The sequence below is a fragment of the Loxodonta africana genome, chromosome 15, assembly GCF_030014295.1.
Source record: "Loxodonta africana isolate mLoxAfr1 chromosome 15, mLoxAfr1.hap2, whole genome shotgun sequence".
NCBI classification, from domain to species: domain Eukaryota; kingdom Metazoa; phylum Chordata; class Mammalia; order Proboscidea; family Elephantidae; genus Loxodonta; species Loxodonta africana.
Window position 1 is genome coordinate 68,653,776 of NC_087356.1, and position 23,830 is coordinate 68,677,605.

General features: G+C 37.1%; 1 long non-coding RNA gene across 1 annotated transcript in view; it reads right to left on the minus strand.

Moving 5' to 3' along the window:
• Positions 1–297: 297 nt before the first annotated feature.
• Positions 298–23,830, minus strand: part of LOC111749307 (uncharacterized) — a 48,644-nt gene continuing 25,111 nt past the window's right edge. The window contains exons 2-3 of the long non-coding RNA XR_010318004.1: positions 10,010–10,130; positions 298–8,567 (exon numbers count right to left, since the gene is read on the minus strand). This is a non-coding gene — a long non-coding RNA (uncharacterized LOC111749307). The remainder of the gene's footprint in view (positions 8,568–10,009; positions 10,131–23,830) is intronic.

Below are 23,830 nucleotides of genomic sequence, written 5' to 3' on the forward strand. Positions count from 1 at the left end.
TCAGCTCAGGTATCTAGGTCGTTGGTCACCAAGTGTGTGGTGTAGGCTGTCACCTATGGTCCTAGATAAGTAGGGGTGATTGGTGTAGGCACAGGTATCTGGCTGTGGTAGGGGTTCCAGCTCTGCGCAAGGCAGACTTTAACAAGATTCCTTTCTGCTTCTAGTTTAAGGTGTTTTTGTTTTGTAATAAAACAAAATAAATAATTGTTAAAGGCTAATGTTTTGTTAAGGGTTTTTCTTTGTATATTTTTAAGGAATAGGTATTTAGGGTATTTTTTTGAATTTGTGTGTGGGTTTTTTTTTTTTATTTCTTAAACTGGTTTTGGTGTCAGAATGTCAGGTATCAGGATATGCTAGCCTCATTAAATGAGTTGGAATGTGGTCCCATCTCTTCCATTTTCTGGAAAAGATTGTGTGGAATTGATGCTTTTTCTTCTTTAAATGTTTGAAAGAATTGACCAGTGAAATCATCTGGGCTTGAAGTTACCAGTTTTGAAAGATTTTTTTTTATAAAATGCAATTTATTTAATAGATATAGGGCTATTGAGATTGTCAATGTCTTCTAGGAAAAATCTTGATAATTTTTGGCTTTGAGAAATTGGTTTTTGGGCAGGGCCAAGACGGCATAGTCGTCAGATGCCTCCTGTGGTCCCTCTTACAACAAAGACCCTGAAAACGAGTCAATTGGTTACATATGACAATCTGGGTGAACATCAAAGACTAAGTTGAGAAATTGGACTGAGCTGCAGGGGGAGGTAGAGATGGTTCAGAAGCAGCGAGGAGTTGCCAGACCTGACCTGGCTGGCACCAGCACCCTGCAGGATGGATCAGCTAGCTCAGGGGGGGTGAGGTAAGCAGTAGCACTCAGGAGGCATTTTCCCAGTGGTGGAGAGCCTGCTGAAGTCTCCAGAACCACCAAGAAATGGTACTCAATCAGGGAAAGTACAAGTGTCTAGCCTACTGCACAGATCAAAAAAAAAGAAACTTTTTGCGAAGTACCTCTCTCCCATTTACCTGCCCCCTCCCCACTCTGCTCACGGTCTCAGCCTGCCTTCAGAGATTCTTGTACTTCCTGGGCCAGAAGTAGGACCCATCTTGTGCTCTGAGCCATTCTCCCAGCTTTGAAGAGGGAATAAAATAACAAAAAGGAAAAAGTAATCTGTCAGCTCCCCTAAGCCAGTAACTCAGATCAGGCACAGCCCCTTTCTCTAGGCACAGGCATAAGGGGTCCAAGAACTTTGAATGCCTTTCACCCTGCATAGATCTGTGTGGGCCCATTTCAACAGTGCAGGCTGAAAAGAAAATATATAAAGAAAATATATAAAGAAATTGGTCTTCATTTATGTAAACCAAACCTGCTGCCATTCAATCGATTCTGACTCATAGTGACTTTATAGGACAGAGTAGAACTGCCCTAAAGAGTTTCCAAGAGTGCTTGGTGGATTTGAACTGCCATCCTTTTGGTTAGCATCCATAGCTCTTAACCACTACGCCACTAGGGCTTCCTCCATTTATAGGTTATCACAAATTCAGACCTAATATCAGCTTGGGAATATCTGCCGTGCTGTTTGTGTTTGTCCTGCATGTGGACTACCCCATGGCAAATCTGGGACTGGGACTGGAGCAGTCCTGTACCCCAGGTTATCAAAGCTTTTTTTTTTTTTCCCCTAATCTTCAGATCCATGAATGTACAGCTTGGGAACGATCCCAGGAGTTCATAAACAAACTTGATGGGATAACAAATTTTTACCTCTTGACACTCTTAAGGAGCTACAATTTTAGCTTCCTTCACTCATCTTGTAGCTAGAAAGTTGGGACTTTAGTTTTTTTACTCTGTTTCACATTTTTGTGATGGCATCTGCCTTTAAGGACAATCAGGGGGTAAACAGAAAACACAACAGGGCTTCTTCTCACTTCCTTGAAAACATGGTTATAGGCACTTGCCTAGCTATCATTGTTCTCACTGTCACACCACAATCACTGCTCCCTCAGTATTATCTGGTGAGAGGAAAGGGGAGGAGGAAAATGGACACAACAAACTCACACACAAGAACCAGGGGATTTCCCTCACTCTACTCTTCCACCACACATCTGTCAGTTTGTCATACTGTGGTGGCTTGTGTGTTGCTTTGTTGCTGTGATGCTGGCAGCTATGCCACTGGTATTTCAAATACCAGCTAGTAGCTAGCTATGCCACTGCTATTTCAGCTGAGCTTCCACTCTAAGACAGACTAGGGAGAAGGTCCTAGTTGTGTACTTCTGAAAAAATTGGCCAGTGAAAACCATATGAATATTAGCAGAACATTGTCTGATATAGTGCAAGAAGATGAGCCCCTCAGGTTGCAAGGTACTTAAAATCATCGTGCTTAGTACGGTAAAGGATCAGTGAAAAAGAGGAAAACCATCGAGGAGATGGATTTACACAGTGGCTGAAACAATAGGCTCAAACATAACAATTGTGAGGATGGCGCAGGTCTGAGCAGTGTTTCGTCCTGTTGTACATAGGGTCATTATGAGTTGGAAACAACTGGACAACACCTAACAAAAACAATAAGTCTAACTTTGGACCCTTCTTTTAAACTCTTCAGATCAGAAAGAAAAGGCTTCTGTTAGAGATGTCTCTGTGCGCAAGAAGTGTGAAATTTTGCATTTCAAGCTGCCTTTGAGTTCAGGGTAGAGGACACTGGAGAAACAGGAAAAAAAAGGACATTCACTGCTGGATTGACCTTAATTTGGGTCTTTTTTTTTTTTTTCTCTCTCCGACCTCCCTGCTACCACTTACCTTTCAGAGTCTTCAGGTAGCAGCTCCATGCATTCAGTGTGAGAATCCAGGTAGAGAGCACTTTTTCCATCTTAACCAGAACCAGATCCTTTTAAAGGTGTTTTTAATGAGCAGAAATGTTTAACTTATATAAAGTTTAACTTTTCTTTTCCAATAAATTCAACATTTTAGATAAAACATACAAATTCCTTAAAAAGCATACATTTCTAAAACTGACACAAGTTGAAAGAGAAAATCACGTTAGCTCTTGGACCATAAAATAAATTGAATATGTAATCAAAAACTTGCTGTAAAGGAAACTCAAGGTCCAGATGGTTTTATAAAAATTTTAAGAAAAAATAAAGTCAAATATAAACACTCTTTTACAAAATAGAGTAGGAAGGAATACATAGCAAGTCTTTTTATGAGAGGAGTATAAATCTGATCCTAAAACTTGACAAAGATATGACAAGAAATAAAAATTAAGACATTGCATCTTTAACAAAATATTAGCAACTAGAATCCTATAATATACAAAAAGAGCAATACAACATGACAAAGTCAAGTTTATCTCACTAATACAATTTGGTTAACATTTGAAAATTAATAAATCAACATTTAAACAGAATAAGGAGAGAAAAACAAGTGATCATCTCAATAGAGGAAGGAAAATAGCATAATTTTTTATGGCAAAATATTGAATGACGTTCCCTTAAGATTAATGTTTTCTTTTTTGTATTGCTAACTTTATCCAAAATTGTACCAGAGACCCTTGCAAATGCAGCCCCATTTCCGGTTGCCATGGAGTCGATTCTGACTCATATCGACCCTATAGGACAGAGTAGAACTGCTCCATAGCATGTCCAAGGCTGTATATTTTTATAGGAGCAGCCTGCATCATCTTACTCCCATGGTGTGGCTGATGGATTCGAATCGCTGACCTTTCGGTTAGCAGCTTAGCCATTAGCCACTGTGCCACCAGGGCTCCTGCAAGTGTAGTAGGGCAATAAAAAGGGGAGGTGTATAAAATTGGAAAGGAATATGTAAAACTTTGCTTTTGCAGATGACATGATTTTCTGCAAAGAAACTTTTAAGGCATGTACAAAGCAACTACAAAGTCAAATAGGTAAATTTAACAAAACTAGAAGATTCTCTATAAAGCAGCCATATACAATGCAGTGTGGAAGTGGCATAAGGATAGACAACTAGGTCAGTGAAATAGAATAGAAGGTCCAAGAGAGGCCCATTCATCTATAGTCAATTGATTTTTCACCAAAACCTCACAGCAGTTCAGTGGGAAAAGAAAACTCTTCAACAAATTTTGCTGGAACAACACAAAACCCATATGGAAACAAAGTTAACCTCAAATTTTATCCCATATGCTAAACGTAAATTAATTTGAAATGGATCATAGGTCTAAGCATTTTATAAAAAGTGAGGCTGTAAGTCTCCTAGAAAAAAATAACAAACAGTATTCACAACCTGGTAACATAAATGTAGCATTTCATTGTTCCCATACCTCATTTTATAAAAAGTGAGGCTGTAAGTCTTCTAGAAAAAAATAACAAACAGTATTCACAACCTGGTAACATAAATGTAGCATTTCATTGTTCCCCCACCTCATTTTATAAACTTTTCCCATGCTGCTATATAATTTCAATACTCAATAATATTGAGAACCATATAATAATGTGGTAAATCAATATGCTATCATTTACCTAATAAGTTACCCAATTCTGGACTTTTAAGCTATTTCCTTTTCCTTTAGCTTTAGAAATGAACTGGCATTATATTTTGTTCTTTGGAATGTTTTAACATCATAATTTTCCAAACACAAAACTCATTGAGTCAAAGTGTATGAACATATTTATTATTATTCTTTTTTAAATTTACTTTTCTAAATGATGCACCAATATTTAAGCCCTTGAGTGAGTCATCCCACTTTATTACTTTGTGCTTTCATTAACCTTGCTCACTTTTTCCCTCCCTTATTCTTGGTTTAAATATTAATTTAAGGTTTCTCTCCTCATTGGAATTTTTTTCCTGATGTAGCCCCTATTTTGACATAAATATCACTCGAGTTATCTCCTAAAATCTGTCTGTTCATGTATCATTGCAATAATCTCCTTGAGGGCATGGCCAATATCTTATTCAATTTGTATCCCCAGTTCCTGTCACTACGCATAACACAGAACAGATAATAAATGCAGGTTGAATGGATGCATGAATAAAGAAATGCTTCCATGATTTATGAATGTTGCAGAATTTCTGCAGCCTTGTTAATACATATTTTGATTGTTTAATATTATTTTGCTAATGGAATAGATGTAAAATGGTACCATAGCATCCACTGTTTAAGAAAAAAAAAACTAATAGTGAACTCTTAGTTTTATCTCATGTGAGCTATATTATATATCATTTTATGCTTGACATTATTATATTGATATGTTGATTTTTTGTATTCAATTTTGATCTATGTGTAATTTTTATATTATCATTTGAAAAATTTGAAATATACTGAATTACGTCTACTTCTCCCACTCTTTGATGTGTAATTCCTCTTCCTCCAATTATTGAGTTCCTTCTGTGAACCCAGCACACGTTGTGAAGGAGTAACATACAGAAATCAGAAGCACACCTTTGACCCTCAGGAAACTCAGACAGCACTGTTCCAGAAGTAATAGCATGGTATTCACCATCTACAATTAGAGCACAAAAGAAACACAGCCTGTGTATCTTGTGGGAATCAGGGCAGACAGGCTTTCTGCAGAGGAATTTTGACAGATGAAAATAGAGTGAATTGCATTCCAGAGGGTGGGGGCAGCATATCCAAAGACACTAACATGTGATAGATTCTGTTCTGGAGGAATAACAAATAAATTGGTAATCTGAGAGTGCAAGGAGGAAAGGAAAACTAGATAGAAAGTGAGGTTGCCATTTAGATATGATCAGATTATAAAAATCATTGTATATATATTAGAATTTAGACTTTAAAGTTAATAGGAAGTCAGTGAAAGATTTTACAGCAAGGGAGTAACATCATATTTGCTATCAAATAAATGGATAAAACTGATTTTTAAAAATATTTGACTTTAGTCAGTGGCTTTGCTACTTAAAGAAATAAAATTAACTTTAGAGATTCCAAAAATAATCACCCATATTAATTCCATATTAATTATAAGGAATTCATTAAAAATGCGTATTAGAAGAAATGCTCACAATCCAACTAATTAGATGTTAACTATTTTTAATATACAGCCCTGGTGGCACAGTGGTTAACATGCTCAGCTGCCAAATAAAATGTTAGTGATTTGAGATATGAACCCACCAGGTGCTCTGCAGGACAAAGATGTGGCTGTCTGCTTCCACAGAGATTTTACAGCCTTGGAAACCCTATGGGACATTTCTACTCTGTCTTATAGGGCGGCTATGATGCAGAATTCACTCGATGGCAGTGGGTTTGATTTTTTTGGTAAACATTTTTCAATATTTTTATTGTTTCCAATTTTCCAAATCTTGTCAGTAACATAATGATAAACATCGCTGTACATAAATATTTATGCAGATGTTAATATCTCTTCTGAATTCTCAAGTACCTGGAAAAACAATTTTTCTTTCCCTTTCCCCACCCATCCAAACACAAACACATCATGATCCTTAAAACTAGGGAGAATCCTTATTACCAGGTGCTAAGAATGAAGATGGTTTTACTTCCACCATGGGGAAAACAGCACAGCTTCCAGACTATGAACAGGTAGAAGGAGAAATTTATTTTCACTAGTTACTGACATATTAGGCTGTATCATGTGTCCCATATGCTGCCTGAATCTTTACTATCTGTAGAGCTAATATAGGCTAAGGTGGAGAAGAAGGCGACCATACTGGCCATCTTAGTGCAGGGAAACAGACCAGAAGGGGCAAGGAAGATTTAGAGAACCAAAAGAGATGTCTGTATGTCTCATTTTTTAAAGTACAAGCCCAGAAAGCAAGAAGATAAAAGTGAGTTCCTCATCTTGATCAGTTCTCCTTCCACCCTCCAGTCAGCTCAGGGCTTGCAATGGGGACTGCACACACTGATTTGCTTTCAGTTTGGTGCGGTAGGCCACAAGTGGGGTCACTGTGACCATCCAGACATACATCCTTTTCATTCCTCATTCCCCTGTTGTGACAAAAAAAAAAAAAAAAGGTTTTTCTAAACGCAACCTGAAGGCATGAAGCCCAATGTGGTCATTCTGTCTCTCATATTACAGGATCCTAAGACTCTAAAGACGAGGATAAGAGCCCATGACTGACATATCTGCCCATGGGAAGGTCCAAATTCCCCAGCTCCTAGGGTTGCTAGAAGCAAAACATAAGGAATATTTTTGTGATCAGGGCTTGAAGATTAGTACAAATCTTAGATTCAATATAAATTTAAAGTGTACTGTCTAAAATCTATCATATTCTGTATTTGTTACTTCCCTTTTACCTAAGTGGATAATCATAAATAGAACTTTAAGAAAACTTACGAAGGCTTTCTGTTCTCTAAAACGAGGCATTCAGTTTAGCCACAATGAATACAAGTACTTTCCAGTGATGACCACTGGTTCCGTAATTGTCATGAACACTGTGGGTCAGTTACCAATACACATCTTTAGTTTTCATGGCATCCTAAATATATAACTGCTTGTCAGAGTTTGTAGTGTACTTCAAACTCTTCTTACAATTTGCCAAAACTGAGCATCAGACATTCTGCTATAAGCACCATTCTGGTCTTACTTTTTATGAACTTCTCGAATTTAGTAGAACTTGATTCCATTGTATATGGTAGGGATAATACCAAGACCCAGAATCACCATGGCATTGGATCAAGCATAATGTGTGAAATGTGCACTAACATAGCAACAGATTATTTTAAGTTAGGATTGTCATGAAGGATTCAAGCTATATTGTTACATTATTTTGGAGAATTTTAAAGTAGTTTGGGTTGACTTGTAGAAAAGTCAAGTATAAAAGGGGAATATTGTCATTGTTATTGTTAGGTGTCTTTGAGTCTGTTCTGACTCATAGGTACCCTATGTACAACACAGTGAAACACTGCCTGGTCCTGTGCCATCCTCACAATCTTTGTTATGTTTGTTGTAGCCACTGTGTCAGTCCACCTCATTGAGGGCCTTCCTCTTTGTCCTTAACCCTCTACTTTACCAAGCATGATGTCCTTCTCCAGAGACTTGTCCCTCCTGATAACATATCCAAAGTATGTGAGATGAAGTCTCGCCATCTTTGCTTCTAAGGGACACTCTGATTGTACTTCTTCCAAGACAGATTTGTTCATCCTTCTGGCAGTTCATGTATATTCAATGTTCTTTGTCAACACCATATTTCTAAGGTGTCAGTTCTTCCTTGATCTTCCTTGTTCATTGTCCAGCTTTTACATGTATATGACGCAATTGAAAACATCATGGTTTTGTTCAGGCACACCTTAGTCCTCAAAGCGATATCTTTGCTTTTCAACACTTTAAATATGTCTTTTGCCACTGATTTGCCCAATGCAATACATCATCTGATTTCTTGATTTCTGCTTCCATGGGTGTTGATTGTAGATCCAAGTAAAATGAAGTTCTTGATAACTTCAATATTTTCTCCGTTTACCATGATATTGCTTATTGGTCTGGTTGTATTTTTTTTCTTTATGTTGAGGTGCAATTCATACTGAAGGCTATAGTCTTTGATCTTCATCAGTAAGTACTTCAAGTTTCTCTTTGTAAAACATTATAATCCCAAGAAGGATGAAAAGAAAAACCTCACACATATCAGAGGGGAACTACTAAAAAAGGAAAAAAAAAACAGAGAAAATCATAAATGCACCAAGGAAATGATTATTTCATTTCTTAAATGATAAAGTCAGAAGACAGTGGGAAAATATTTCTAAAGTGTTAAACAAAATAACAACCAACCTAAAATTCTACAGCCACTGCCAATATACTTCAAAAGTGATGGTTGGAAAATAAAAGCATTTCCAGATGAATAAATATAATAATACTAATAATTGTCTCTATTAGGCACAAACTTCAAGAAATGTTAAGAGACATCTTCTGGCAAAAAGAAAATAAACTAAATGGAAATGTCCATCTACACAAAATAATGAAGAATGGCAAATATGTAGGGAAATATAAAAGCAATTTCTATCATTTTAAAAGCTCTTTAAAAGGTAAATACTAATGAATAATAATAATAGTTTATTATGGATTTTATAACATATGTGGAAGTAAAACGGATAACAACAGTAGTACAGATCATGGGAGGAGTCAATGGAAAGTATACTGTAAATTTCTTACATTATACATGACGTGGTATGGTATTATTTGAAGATAGACTGTGGTAAGTTAAAGTGGTAAAACCTTTATCATTCACCAAAAATAAAAACAAAGGTATAACTGATAAGCCAATGTTCTATTATTGGTGTTAGGTGCCGTCAAGCTGATTCAACTCATATCAACCCCGTGACAGAGTAAAACAGCCCTACAGGGTTTTCTTGGCTATAATCTTTATGGAAGCATATCACCAGGTCCTTCTCCAGTGAAGCTGCTGGATGGGTTTAGCAGTTTTAAAGCCAAGCACTTAAACATTTGTGCCGCCACAGCTCCATGATAAGCCAAAAAAAACAAAAGCAAACCCATTGCCATTGAGTCGATTGCAACTCCTAGCGACACTATGGGACAGAGTAGAACTGCCCCATAGGGTTCCCAAGGTGCGACTGGTGGATTCAAACTGCCAACCTTTTGGTCAGCAGCTGAGTTCTTAACCACTGGGCCACCAGGGCTCCGGAGATAAAATGGAATATAAGAAAAATGAAGAAAGATTGTCTATTACAAATAGAAAACAAGCAGCAATGTGGTAAGTTTAAAACTAATCATATCAAAAATTAAATGTAGTCTAAACACTCCAATTAAAAAAAGGAGAATGTCAGGGAAGGAAAAAAAAAAAGAAGAAGAAATACATGTGGTCTTAAAAATAAAATAACCAACCAAAACAAAGAAACAAGCGAAAAAAAAAAAAAACAAAAACTGCAAATGTAAAGGTATGGAGGTTAAAAAGTAAGAAGATAAAAAAGATATACAAAGTAAAAAACAAAGCTAGAATAGCTATATTAACATCAATGAAACTAGATATCAGAAAAAAGAAATCTACCAGGGGCAAAGAGTAATATTTTGTGATGACTAAAGGTCAGTGCATCAGTAATACATGAAAACTCACATATGTATTCACCTAATAACAGGGTTTCATAGTAGACATGTCTATGTCTGTGAGGTCTCGCTCTTCAGATAGGCACGGTTATCATACTTTGTTTGAACACCAGCTTGCTACCTTGGAGTCAGGAAATTGTGTCCTGGCAGAGAACAAACAAGGTTGTGAGACCTAGATCACGAGTTTTTCTTTACTCAGTAATCATGGTTTTTGCAATACTTGTCCATTGCCTACAAACAGTTTATATATTTTGTCCAGTTTTTTGTACTGCCTTAGCAGTCTAGTACCAATAACAGTGTCAAGATCCAAGTATATTTTAAACTTCCCAATTCCTATTATCTTCCCTCAATTTCAATCTAAAATGATGTAAGCCATCAGATCTAGAATGGTGAAAAAATCATCTTAAATTCCCTCAATATGTTGTCACACATTTTTAAAATGTTTTTCTTTCCTGCTTCTTTGAATCTGCTCGACTGAGGGTAAGGCCAGTCTTGAAAATCTTTGTCTCTCACCTTGCAGTCCTTTGTCTGTTTGGATGGCTCAAGCATCTTCCTGTATTTTTGACAGAACCCAACCTACCGCCCAGGAGAAGACAGCCTGTGCTTTCCACCAGGTTGATCTTCATGCTCATTTCCCAGTTCTATAGTCTGAGGAAAACAATGCTTCCAGTGCCCAAGACCAAGCTGCAAACAGCCTAATTAAATACGGCTGTGATTTATTTCTGAGTCACTGGTTACTTTTAAGACAGTGTTTTATTAAAAAAAAAAAAATAGACATTATTAAATGTGTGTGTAAAAAGTTTTTGTTTGACCTTTATGCCTATTCCAACTGCCCAGTGCCTTCTCAGATCCCTAGCTTTCTAGAAAAAACAAGAAAAAAATTTTTTTTAGAAGCCCCTGATAATTCAGTTCTTCTGACCCACTAATCCAGAGCAAGCTTCTCTGACCTATGTCCTGGAGTCAGTTCTGAAGGGTAAAACAAAAACAAACAAAACACGGGTCTGCACATTCACATTTAAAAAAGAAAGACTATTAACACAACATTGAACCTAATCATGAATGTCTGTGGTGGGATTATGAGAACTTTTCCCTTTCTTCCTTATGATTTACCTCTTTTCAAACTTCATTCATTAGCTATACAATCATAAATTGCAGTTTAAACACAAGATAAATTTTAGAGAAAATATAATCATTATTTTTGAAAAAAAATATAAAGAAAAAAACTACCTTTTTTTCTATCACTACATTAACTCTTTCAAATATCCTTTCAGTATAACGTTAGTTTTTCCATAAGTGAATTCAATTAATTGTGAATCATATATTTCCCTTAATATATTATATGTGTGTATTTCCTATATCCTGATACATTGCTCCAATTTCTTACTTAATGATTTTTTGCATATTTAATGTCCTTGGAGATTTCTATTGAATAAATAAATGTGAATATAACATCATTCACCCTGTAAGTCTGACTTGCATGCCAAGTGACTTAGCAAGCCAAGCAGTAGGTATTTAATTCTATTTATGCCAAAGTTTCTTGATCCATTTCTACTTGCTACAAAACTGCCCCATTCCATAACTGCCATTGTTGGTTCCAGACTTTGGAATGTGGCAGTCGACTCTGTGCAGATTACAGCCTTGGAAACCCCTATGGGGCACTTCTACTTTGACATATAGAGTCACTAGGAGTTGAAATAGGCTCGACAGCAATGAAATTTATCCTTTTTTTTTTTTTTACTTTTTTTTTTAATATGTCTTTAAGAGATTGAAGTAAAACTAACTGCTGGAAACCATGGAGAGACATATTTTGTTTCAAGACAAACAAGAACATTTTAGCAGTCAGACATCCAGAAATGAAACTAGCTGCCTTACTGTGCAGCCACATACCCAAATTAGAACTGTTAAAGCATAGCCTGAAAATCACTTAGCATTTATATTGTTCAAGGACAAAAGCACTGGATGGAACATTGGATATATCATCTTTAATACCTCTCTCAATTCTAGCATTTCAAGATTTTACACATTTAATTGGACTACTGTTAGACACCTCACTGGTTAACAGTTCAGCCGCTAACCAAAATGTCTGCAGTTCGAATTTACCAGGGGCTTCTTTTTTTCTTGGAAACCCTATGGGGCAGTTCTGTTCTGTCCTATAGGGTCTCTGTGAGTTGTAACTGACTCAGTGGAAAGGGGTTCTTGTTAGACAGTCCTGCATTCAAATCTTAGCTCAACACATACTTGCTGTGTGACCTTGGGGAAAGTATTATTACTCTCCAAACTTCTGGAAAAAAAAAAAAAAACACAGAGATGTTAATATCTATGCTCTGGAGGTGGTGTGAAAAGAAACAATTAGAATTTCCCCTTTTCCTCATTGGTTCTCAAGTATTTACTATTCTCATATAAGTGTAAGTTATTGCTCATATGTCACTGTAGATTTCAAACAAAGAGTGACAGATATCGTTGCAGCACCAGTGGGCTTCATGCTATTCTATTTAAATTTGTCAACATTCAAAATTTCAGGAAATTTTGAAGATATAGACGAAATATATTTTCTAAAGTGATTCCCCGATCTTGCTTGCTGAAAGTGAAGAGGACTTGAAGCACTTACTAATGAAGATTAAAGACCACAGCCTTCAGTATGGATTGCACCTCAACATAAAGAAAACAAAAATCATCACAAATGGACCAATGAGCAACATCATGATAATTGGAGAAAAGACTGAAGTTGTCAAGGACTTCATTTTACTTGGATCCACAATCAACAGCCACGGAAGTAGCAGTCAAGAAATCAAAAGACACGTTGCATTGGGTAAATCTGCTGCAAAGGACCTCTTCAAAGTGTTAAAGAGCCAAGATGTCACCTTGAAGACTAAGGTGTGCCTGACTTAAGCCATGTTATTTTCAATCGCAACATATGCGTGTGAAAGCTGGACAACGAATAAGGAAGACTGAAGAAGAATTGACACCTTTGAATTGTGGTGTTGGCGAAGAATATTAAATATACCATGGACTGCCAAAAGAACCAACAAATCTGTCTTGGAAGAAGTACAGCCAGAATGCTCCTTAGAGGCAAGGATGGCGAAACTGCGTCTTACATACTTTGGACGTGTTGTCAGCAGGGATCAGTCCCTAGAGAAGGACATTATGCTTGGCAGAGTACAGAGTCAGTGGAAAAGAGGAAGACCCTCAATGAGGCGGATTGACACAGTGGCTGCAACAATGAGCTCAAGCTTAACAACGATTGTAAGGATGGCTCAGGACAAGGCAGTGTTTCGTTCTGCTGTGCATAGGGTCGCTATGAGTCGGAACCAACTCGACGGCACCTAACAACAACAACAAAGCTATTCCCTATGGGGAAAATAAACAACCTAAAATATAAGACTTAAAAGTTTTTTTTTTTTTTTCCAGTGATCTCTACTAAGGCTATTTAGGCATTAAGATGTACACATAACAATAGTACTTGGAATATTTTAATTTAATATGTTAATTTCAGTCAGCATATCTGCAAGATTCGAATGAAAGCATCTTGCAAATACTGCCATTGAGTTCCTAACAAGCCTACCATAGAGAGATAATACCTTTTTTCTTTTAAAAGTAAAAGAGAATTGTATTTAAAAACCGGACATATATGCATTATAGAGGTTATTTTAATTCTTTATAAAGACTGAACTACATTGTTATGTATAAAATTTATATTTTTAAATACTAATTAAAGTATTTGTTAAATATTATCTCATTATCATATAGTAATTACAATTAGTAAGTGCAATAATTGCAATAATTTGCTTAGTTGAGTTTACCTTAAATGTTTTAATTACTGATTGATGCAGGCTTTAATCTATTTATTTATTTATTTATATTGAACTTTAGATGAAGGTTTACAGAACAAACTAGCTTCTTATTAAATAGTACACATATTGTTTTATGTTGTTGCTTAACAATCTCAGGACATCTCAACACTCCCCTTCTCGACCTTGGGTTCCCTATTTCCTGTCCCCTCCTGCTTTCTAGTCCTTGCACCTGGGCTGTTGTGTCCCTTTAGTCTTGTTTTGTTTTACGGGCCTGTCTAATCTTTGAGCAAAGGATGAACCTTGTCCATGGACCTTCCATGACCTTACCCTGAACAAGTTGTGCTGGCTTCCTCAGTATTGCATACGGTCTTACCCTTCCAAGTTACCACTTATCTATTTGTTTATTTAGTGTTTTCCATCCCTGCCCCTTCCTCCTTCATACCCATCAAAGATTGTTTCTTTTTGTGTGTAAACCTATTCTGGAGTTTTTATAGTAGTGGTCTCATACAATATTTATCCTTTTGTGATTGACTTATTCCACTCAGCCCTCCAGATTCATCCATGTTGAGAGATGCTTCACAGATTCATTATTGTTATTTATCGTTGCATAATGTTCCATTGTGTGTATACCATGGTTTGTTTATCCATTCATCTGTTGATGAGCACCTAGGTTATTTCCACCATATTGTATTGCTATTGTGAAAAATGCGGCAATGAACATGGGTGTGCACAGGTGTCTATTCATGAAACAGCTTTTATTTCTTCTAGGGTATATTCCTAGAAGTAGGATTGCTGGATCATATGGTATTTCTATTTCTAGCTTTCTGAGGATGCACCATATCATTTTCCAAAATGGTTGTGCCATTTTGCATTTCTACCAGCAGTGCTAAGAGTTCCAATCTCCCTGCAGGCTCTCCAACATTTGTTATTTTCTGTTTTTTTTTTTTTTTTTTGATTCTTGACAGTAATGCTGGAGTGAGATGGTATCTCGTTGTGGTTTAGATTTGCATTTGTTTAATGCCTAGTAATTTTAACCATTTCTTCATATGTCTGTTAGCCGCTTGAATGTCTTCTTTGCTGAAGTATCTGTTCGTTTCCTTTGCACATTTTTAATTGAATTATTTGCCTTTTTGTTGTAGAGGTGTCGGATTTTCCTGTAGATTTTAGAAATTAGACTTTTGTTGGTCGTAATAGCCAATTTTTTTCCCTATCTGTAGGTTCTCTTTTTACTCTTTTGGTGAAGTCTTTTGATGGCATAAGTGTTTAGTTTTTAGAAGATCCCAGTTATCTAGCTTATCTTCTGGAGTTCGTATGTTGTCAGTTATGGTTTGTATCCTGTTAATGTCGTGTCATAGGATCTCTAGTGTTGATTGTTTTTTCTTCTATGATCTTTACAGGTTTTGATTTTATATTTAGGTCTTTGATCCATTTGGAATTAGTTTTTGGGTATGGTGTGAGGTATGGGCCCTGTTTCATTTTTTTTTTTTTTTTTGCAGATGGACATCCAATTTTGCCAGCACTATTTGTTTAAAAGACTGTCTTTCCCCATTTGATGGACTTTGGACCCTTGTGTCCATAGGCGGGTGGATTTACATCTGGGTTCTTGATTCTGTTCCATTGTTCGATGTATCTGTCGTACCAGTACCAGGCTGTTTGGACTACTATAGCTCTATACTAGGTACTGAGATCCGGTAGTGCGAGTCCTCTTACTTTCTTCTTCTTCAATAATGCTCTACTTATATGCGGCCTCTGGCCTTTTTGTATAAAGTTAGTGATTGTTTTTTTCATCTATTTAAAGAATGTTGTTGTATTTGGATCAGGATTGCATTATATTTGTAGATTACTTTGGGTAGAATTGTCATTTTCAGAATGTTGAGTCTACCTATCCAGAGCCTGGTATGTTTTTTCTTTTTTGTGGATCTCTTTTGGTTTCTTGCAGTAGTGTTTTCTAGTTTCCTTTCTATATGTCTTTTACATCCCTGGTTAGATTTATTCCTAAGTATTTTATTTTTTAGGGGCTGTTATAAATGGTATTGTTTTCCTGATTTCCTTTTCATCAGTCTCTTTAATGGTGTATAGGAATCCAACTGATTTTTGTATATTTCATGCTGCTCTGCTGAATCTTTCTATTAGTTCCAGCAGTTTTCTTGTGGAGTCTTTTGGGTTTTATATATATATAGTATATATCATCTGCAAATAGGGACAGGTGTATTTCTTCATTATTAATTTGAATGCCCTTTATTTCTTTTTCTTGCCTTATTGCTCTAGCTAAGACTTCCAACACAACGTTAAATATGAGTGATGACAAAGGACATCCTTGTCTTCTTCCTGTTCTCAGGGGGAATGTTTTCAGCCTCTCTCCCTTAAGAATGATGTTGGCTGTTTGTTTTGTATCGGTGCCCTTTATTATGTTGAGAAATTTCCCTTTATACCTATTTCGTTGAGAGTTTTAGCAGAAATGGTGTTGGAATTTGTTGAATGCCTTTTTTGTGTCCATTGAGGTGATCATGTGACTCTTTGTGTGGTGTATCACGTTGATTAACTTTCTAATATTGAACCATCCTTGCATGCCTGGTATGAATTCTACTTGGTCATGGAGTATTATTTTTTAGATATGATGCTGAATTCTATTAGAATTTTGTGGAGAATTTTTGCGTTTATGTTCATGAGAGATATTGGTCTGCAATTTTCTTTTTTTGTGGTGTCTTTGCCTGGTTTTGGTATCAGGGTTATGCTGGCTTCATCAGATCAATTTGGAAGTATCCTTCCTTTTCTCTGTTCTGAAATAATTTGAGTAGTATTGGTGTAAGTTCTCTGAATGTTTGGTAGAATTCTTCAGTGAAGCCATCTGGGCCAGGGCTTTGTTTGTATGTATGTATTTTTTTTGTTTTTTTTAACCCTGTCGATCTCTTCTGTTGATATGGGTCTGTTCAGATTTTCAACATAGATTTGTGATAGTTTGGGTAAACAGTGTGTTTCTAGAAATTTGTCCATTTACTCTAGATTTTCAAATTTGTTGGACTATGGTTTTTCATAATACTCTGTTAAAATTCTTTTAATTTCATTTGGGTCTGTTGTAATGTCCCCCGTTTCATTTCTTATTTGGGTTATTTGCATCCTCTCCTGTTTTTCTTTTGTCAGTTTGGCCAGTGGTTTGTTGATTTTGTTGATCCTTTTGAAGAGCCAACTTTTAGTTTTGTTGATTCTTTCTATGGTTTTTCCATTCTCTATTTCATTTATTTCTGCTCTGATCTTTATTATTTCCTTACTTCTGGCTTCTTTGGCTGTCCTCTTTCTATTTGTTCAAGTTGTGTAGCTAATGCTTTGATTTTCCCCCTTTCTTCTTTTTTGTGATGTGTGCTCCTATTGCTATAAATTGACCTCTGATCACTGCCAAAGGTTTTGGTATGATGTGTTATCATTCTCATTTAATTCTAGAATTTTTTTATTCCATCTTTGACTTCTTCTATTACCCAGTGGTTTTTAAGCACCTTGTTATTTAGTTTCCATGTAATGGATTTCTTTTACTTGATCTTCACGTTGTTAATTTCTACTTTGATGAAATTGCAATCTGAGAAGATACTTTGTATTATCTCAATGTTTTAGATTTTGTTGAGGATTGTTCTGTGGCCTACTATGTTGTCTATTCTGAAGAATGTTCCATGTATGTTGGAAAAGAGTGTGTACTTTGCAGCTGATGGGTGGGCTGTTCTGTATATGTCTATGAGTTCAAGTTGGCTGATTGCAGCCTTTAGATCTTCTGTATCTTTGAGTGTCTTTCTAGATGTTCTGTTCTTTACCAAGATTGGTGTATTGAAGTCTTCTGCTATTGTAGTGGAACTGCTAATTTCTCTTTTCAATGATATTAGTTTGCTTTATGTATTTTGAAGCCCAGTCATTGAGTGTGTAGACATTTATTATGATTATGTTTTCATGATGGATTGTCCCTTTAATCATTATATAGGGCCCTTATTTGCCTTCTGTGGTAGATTTTGTTTTAAAGTCTATTTTATCTGAGATTAGTATTGTACTCCTGCTCTTTTTTGGTGGCTCTTTGCTTGGTATATTTTTTTTTCCAACCTTCATTTGTAATACATTTATGTCTTTGTTTCTACGGCATCTCTCTTGTAGACAGTATACAGATGGATAATGGTTTATTTATTTATTTATAATCCATTCTGTCACCTCCGTCTCTTTATGGATGAATTTAGGCCATTTGGAAACCCTGATGGCATAGTGGTTAAGAGCTATGGCTGCTAATGAAAAGGTTAGCAGTTCAAATCCACCAGGTGGTCCTTAGAAACCCCATGAGGCAGTTCTATTCTGTCCTATAAGGTCACTGTGAGTTGGAATCGACTTGACAGCAAAGAGTTTGGTTTGTTTTTAGGCCATTTACGTTCAGTGTAATAACTGATAGGTGTGAGTTTATTCTTGTCAGTTTGTAGTAATTTCCTTGTGGTGCTGAGGATTTCTTTGTTCCTCTCACACTCCTGCAGTAAATTCCTTTTGTTTGTGTTTTGTTATTCTTATTTTTATTGTGCTTTAAGTGGAAGTTTACAAATCAAGTCAGTCTCTCACAAAAACTTATATACACCTTGCTACATACTCCCAAATCCTCTCCCCCAATGAGATAGCCTGCTCCCTCCCTCTACTCTCTCTTTTCGTGTCCATTTCGCCAGCTTCTAACCCTCTCTGCCCTCTCATCTCCCCTCCAGGCAGGAGATGCCAACATAGTCTCAAGTGTCCACCTGACCCAAGAAGCTCACTCTTCACCAGCATCCCTCTCCAACCAATTGTCCAGTACGATCCATGTCCGAAGAGTTGGCTTTGGGAATGGTTCCTGTACTGGGCCAACAGAAGGTCTGGGGGCCATGACCACCAGGGTCCTTCTAGTCTCAGCCAGACCATTAAGTCTGGTCTTTTTACAAGAATTTGGGGTCTGCATTCCACTGCTCTCCTGCTCCCTCAGGGCTTCTCTGTTGTGTTCCCTGTCAGGGCAGTCATCGGTTGTAGCTGGGCAACATCTAGTTCTTCTGGTCTAAGACTGATGGAGTCTCTGGCTTGTGTGGCCTTTTCTGTCTCTTGGGATCGTAATTACCTTGTGTCCTTGGTGTTCTTCATTCTCCTTTGATCCAGGTGGCTTGAGATCAATTGATGCATCTTAGATGGCTGCTTGCTAGCATTTAAGACTCCAGACAACACTCTCCAAAGTGGGATGTAGAATGTTTTCTTAATAGATCGCTCTGCCCAGTATTTTAGTCTTGGGTTGATACCTGATATTATTGATTTTCTAACCAAAGAACTCCCTTTAGTATTTCTCGTAGTTTTGGTTTGGTTTTTAAGAATTCCCTAAACTCCTGCTTATCTGGAAATATCCGAATTTCACCTTCATATTTGAGAGACAGTTTTGCTGGATATAAGATTCTTGGCTGGCAGTGTTTTTCCTTCAGTTTTTTAGATAAGTCATCCCATTGCCTTCTTGCCTGCATGGTTTCTGCCAAGTAAAAAAAAAAAAAAATCCGAGCTTATTCTTAATGTTCTCCTTTGTAGGTGACTTTTCCTTTATCCCTAGCTGCTCTTAAAATTCTGCCTTTATCTTTGGTTTTGGCAAGTTTGATTATAATATGTCTTGGTGACTTTCTTTAAAATCTACCTTATGTGGAATTCAATGAGCACCTTGGATAGATATTTTCTCATCTTCCACGATATCAGGGAAGTTTTCTGCCAACAAGTCTTCAACAATTTTCTCTGTAATTTCTGTTCTCCCTCTCTGTTCTGCTACTCCAATCACCCGTAGGTTATTTCTCTTGATAGACTCCCACAAGATTCTTAAGGTTTCTTCAATTTTTCAAATTGTTTTATCTGATTTTTCTTCAAATATATTAGTGCCAAGTGCTTTATCTCCAAGTTCAGGAATTCTGCCTTCCACTTGCTCAGTTCTGCTCCTCTGACCTCTATTGAGTTGTCTACTTCTGTAATTTTATTCTTAATCTTCTGAATTTCTGATTGCTATCTGTCTGTGGATTTTTCCAGCTTATTAAATTTTTCATTATGTTCCTGAATAACCTTTTTAATTTCTTCAATTGCTTGATCTGTGTGTTCCTTGGCTTGTTCTGTGTATTGCCTCATTTCCTTCCTGATGTCTTGAATGGTTCTGTATATTAATCTTTTGTATTCTGCCTCTGGTAATTCCAGGAAGGCACTTTCATCTAGAAGATCCCTTGATTCTTTGTTTTTAGAGCTTGTTGAGGCAATCATGGTCTGTTTCTTTATGTGACTTGATATTGACTGTTGTCTCTGAGCCATCTATAAGTTATTGTATTAGTTTATTTTGTTTGCTTATGGTTTCGTAGCTTCCTGCTTTGTTTTGTTTTGATATGCCCAAATGGGTTGCTAGAGTGAGCCAGCTTGATTGTTTTCACCTTTGGCACTTTGATGTCCTGTTCCCAGATGGTTAGAGCTCTTATCAGGTATGTCAGTCTAGAAGTCCATTCACTTTTCTTGTATGAATTCAACTCAAGTGTTCAGGTAGCTGATCCACAAGTGTGTGGTACAGGCTCTGTCCTACAGACTTTAGAGGGGCAGAGGTGATTTGCATAGGTACCAGTATCTGGTTGTAGCAGGGGAACACACTCTGAAAAAGGCAGAGGGCTGAGAATCATCTCCCATATGTCTCTGAGCAAAGTGTGTCTCTGTTCCCCAGAGCATACAAGTGGGTGGGGTCTGCAGATGGGTCACGGGCACACAATATTTTTGTTTGTAAGGACTGGGAAGTACCAGTTATCCTTGGACCCCTGTTGCAGGTGGCTGGGTGACCCGAGTGGAGCCACCAGGTCTTAGGCCCCTGAAGTGGGTAGGTGAGGATGCTGTTTAATAGGCAAAGCAACGTCAAACATCAAACACCCACCTCTCGGCCGCACAGCTAAAACGGTTGGAGCCTGCCAAAAAGGGCCTATTCTCCTGAAATAGGCCCACACAGGTCCATGCAAGGGGAAAGGTACTCAAAGTCCACGGACCATTTATGCCTGGACTGGAGCTGCTTCTGTCCTGAGCTCACCTGGTTAGTGGAGCGGACAAATTATCTTTTCCCTCAATTGAAATTTATTCCTTCTCCAAGGTCGGGAGGATGACTCTAGGCACTCAACAGGGCCTATCTCAGGCCAAGGGAAATCACCCCCTGAATCTGGCCTAGGAGCGGGGGGTGGGGAGTCACAGTAAAATATATGCAAGTACTTGGATTTTGCCAGGAGCGCCGTTCTTCTCTGGTTCCGGAGGTGTGAGTAGGCTGTGTGGCTGGCTGCTTCTCCCTGAGGAAATTGCAGCCAAATGCTAGTACCAGCCTGCTGCTGCCTCTCCCAGGAATGTTGACTGAGGGTTCCCAGCAATTCAGGTCCAGTAAGTCCTCCCCTGCCCTTTAGCTCGTTTTCTAAGCTTGCCTTTGATGTTCAGCGTTCCTAGCTTTTCATAAATATACTCATTTCTCTTGTTTTTTTGGGTCTTTGTTGTAAGAGGGCTCTCCAGAAGCATCTGTCTATTCTGCCATCTTGGCTCTGCTTCTTGTATAGGTCTTTTACATCTCTGGATAGATTTATTCCTAAGTATTTTATCTTCTTGGGGGCTATTGTAGATGGTATTGATTTGGTGATTTCCTCTTCAACGTTCTCATTGTTGGTGTAGAGGAATCCAACTGACTTTTGTATGTTTATCTTGTATCCTAATAGTCTCCTGAAATCTTCGTTTAGTTTCAGTAGTTTTCTTGAGGATTCCTTAGGGTTTTCTGTGTATAAGGTCATATCATCTGCAAAAAGATACTTTTACTTCTTCCTTACCAATTCGGATGCCCTTTATTTCTTTTTCTAGCCTAATTGCTCTAGCTAAGACCTCCAGCACAATGTTGAATAAGAGTGGTGATACCGGGCTTCCTTGTCTGGTTCCCGTTCTCAAGGGGAATGCTTTGTCCATTTAGGATGATGCTGTCTGTTGTCTTTGCATAAATGACCTTTATTATTTTGAGGAATTTCCCTTCTCTTCCTGTTTTGCTGAGAGTTTTTATCATGCATGGGTGTTGGACTTTGTCAAATACCTGCTCTCTGCATCAACTGATAAGATTATGTGGTTCTTGGCTTTTGTTTTATTTACGTGATGGATTACATTGATTGTTTTTCTAATGCTAAACTATTCCTCCATACCTGGTATGAATCCCAATTGGTTATGGTGAATTTTTTTTTTGATACATTGTTGGATTGTATTGGCTAGAATTTTGTTGAGGATTTTTGTATCTAAGTTCATCAGGCATATCGGTCTGTAATTTTCTTTCTTTCTTTTTTTTTTTTGTGTGTGCTGTCTTTACTGGTTTTGGTATCAGGGTTATGCTGTCTTCATAGATTGAGTTTGGGAGTATTCCATCATTTTCTATGCTCTGAAATACCTTTAGCAGTAGTGGTGTTAAATCTTCTCTGAAATTTTGGTAGAATTCTCCAGAGAAGCTGTCAGGTCTAGGGCTTTTTGTTGTTATTGTTGTTGGGAGTTTTTAAATTACCTTTCAATCTCTTCTTTTGTTATAGGTTTATTTTGTTGTTCTACCTGTTTGTGTTAATTTAGATAGGTATTGTGTTTCTAGAAATTTGTCCATTTCTTCTAGGTTTTCAAATTTGTCAGAGCAGAATTTTTCATAGTATTCTGTTATATCAAAAACAAACCAAACCCATTGCCATCAGGTCATTTCTGACTCACAGCAAAGCTATAGGATAGAAACACCCCACGGGGTTTCCAAGGAGTGCCTGGTGGATTTATACTGACAACGTATTGGTTAGCAGCTGTAGCGCTTAACCACTACGCCACAAGGGTTCCTACTATTCTGATTCTTTTCATTTCAGTTGTGTCTGTTGTGATATTGCCCATCTCATTTCTTCTTTGCATTATTTACTTCCTCTCCTGTTTTCTTTTGTCGGTTTGGCCAATGGTTTACTGGTTTTGTTGATCTTTTAAAAAAGAATCAGCTTTTGTTCTTGCTAATGCTTTCAATTGTTTTCTGTTCTCTGTTTCATTTAATTCTGCTCTAGATTTTATTATTTGCTTTCTTTTGGTGCCTGAGGGCTTCTTTTGCTGTTCTTTTTCTATTTGTTTGAGTTGTAGGGATAACTCTTTGATTTTGGCCAGTTCTTCTTTTGGATGTGTGCATTTATTGCTATAAATTGAGCTCTGAGCACTGCTTTTGCTGTGTCCAAAATGTTCTGGTAGGAAGTGTTTTCATTATCATTTGATTCTATGAATTCCTTTATTCCATCCTTAATTTCTTCTACAAGCCAGTAGTTTTTGAGCAAGGTGTTTTTCAGTTTCCATGTGTTTGATTTTTTTTTTCCTTGCTTTTTCTATGATTGATTTCTACTTTTATGGCTTTATGTTCAGAGAAGATGCTTTGTAATATTTCCACTTTTTGAATTCTGTTAAGGCTTGCATTGTGTCCTAATACATGGTCCTTTTTGGAGAATGTTCCATGTGTGCTGGAAAAGAAAGTAAACTTGGCTGCTGTTGGGTGGAGTGTTCTGTGTATATCTATGAGGTCAAGTTGGTTGATTCTGGCGTTTACATCTTCCATGTCTTTCTTGAGCTTCTTTCTCGCTGTTCTGTCCTGCACCGAAAGTGGTGTGTTGACGTCTCCTACTATTATTGTGGAGCTGTTGATCTCTCTTGTCAATGCGGTTAGTTTTTTTTTTTTTTTTTTTTTAATGTAGTTTGGATCCCTGTCATTGGTTGTGTAAATGTTTATTATGGTTATATCCTCCTGGTATATTGACTCTTTAATCATTCTATAGTGTCCTTCCTTATCCTTTGTGGTGGATTTTACTTTAAAGTCTATTTTGTCAGGAATTAATATTGCCATTCCTGCTCTTTTTTGATTGTTGTTTGCTTGATATATATTTTTTCCATCCTTTGAGTTTTTGTTTGTTTGTGTCTTTAAGACTAAGGTGTGCCTCTTGTAGGCAGCATATAAATGGATCGTGTTTTTATATACATTCTGCCACTCTCTGTCTCTTGATTGGTGCATTTAG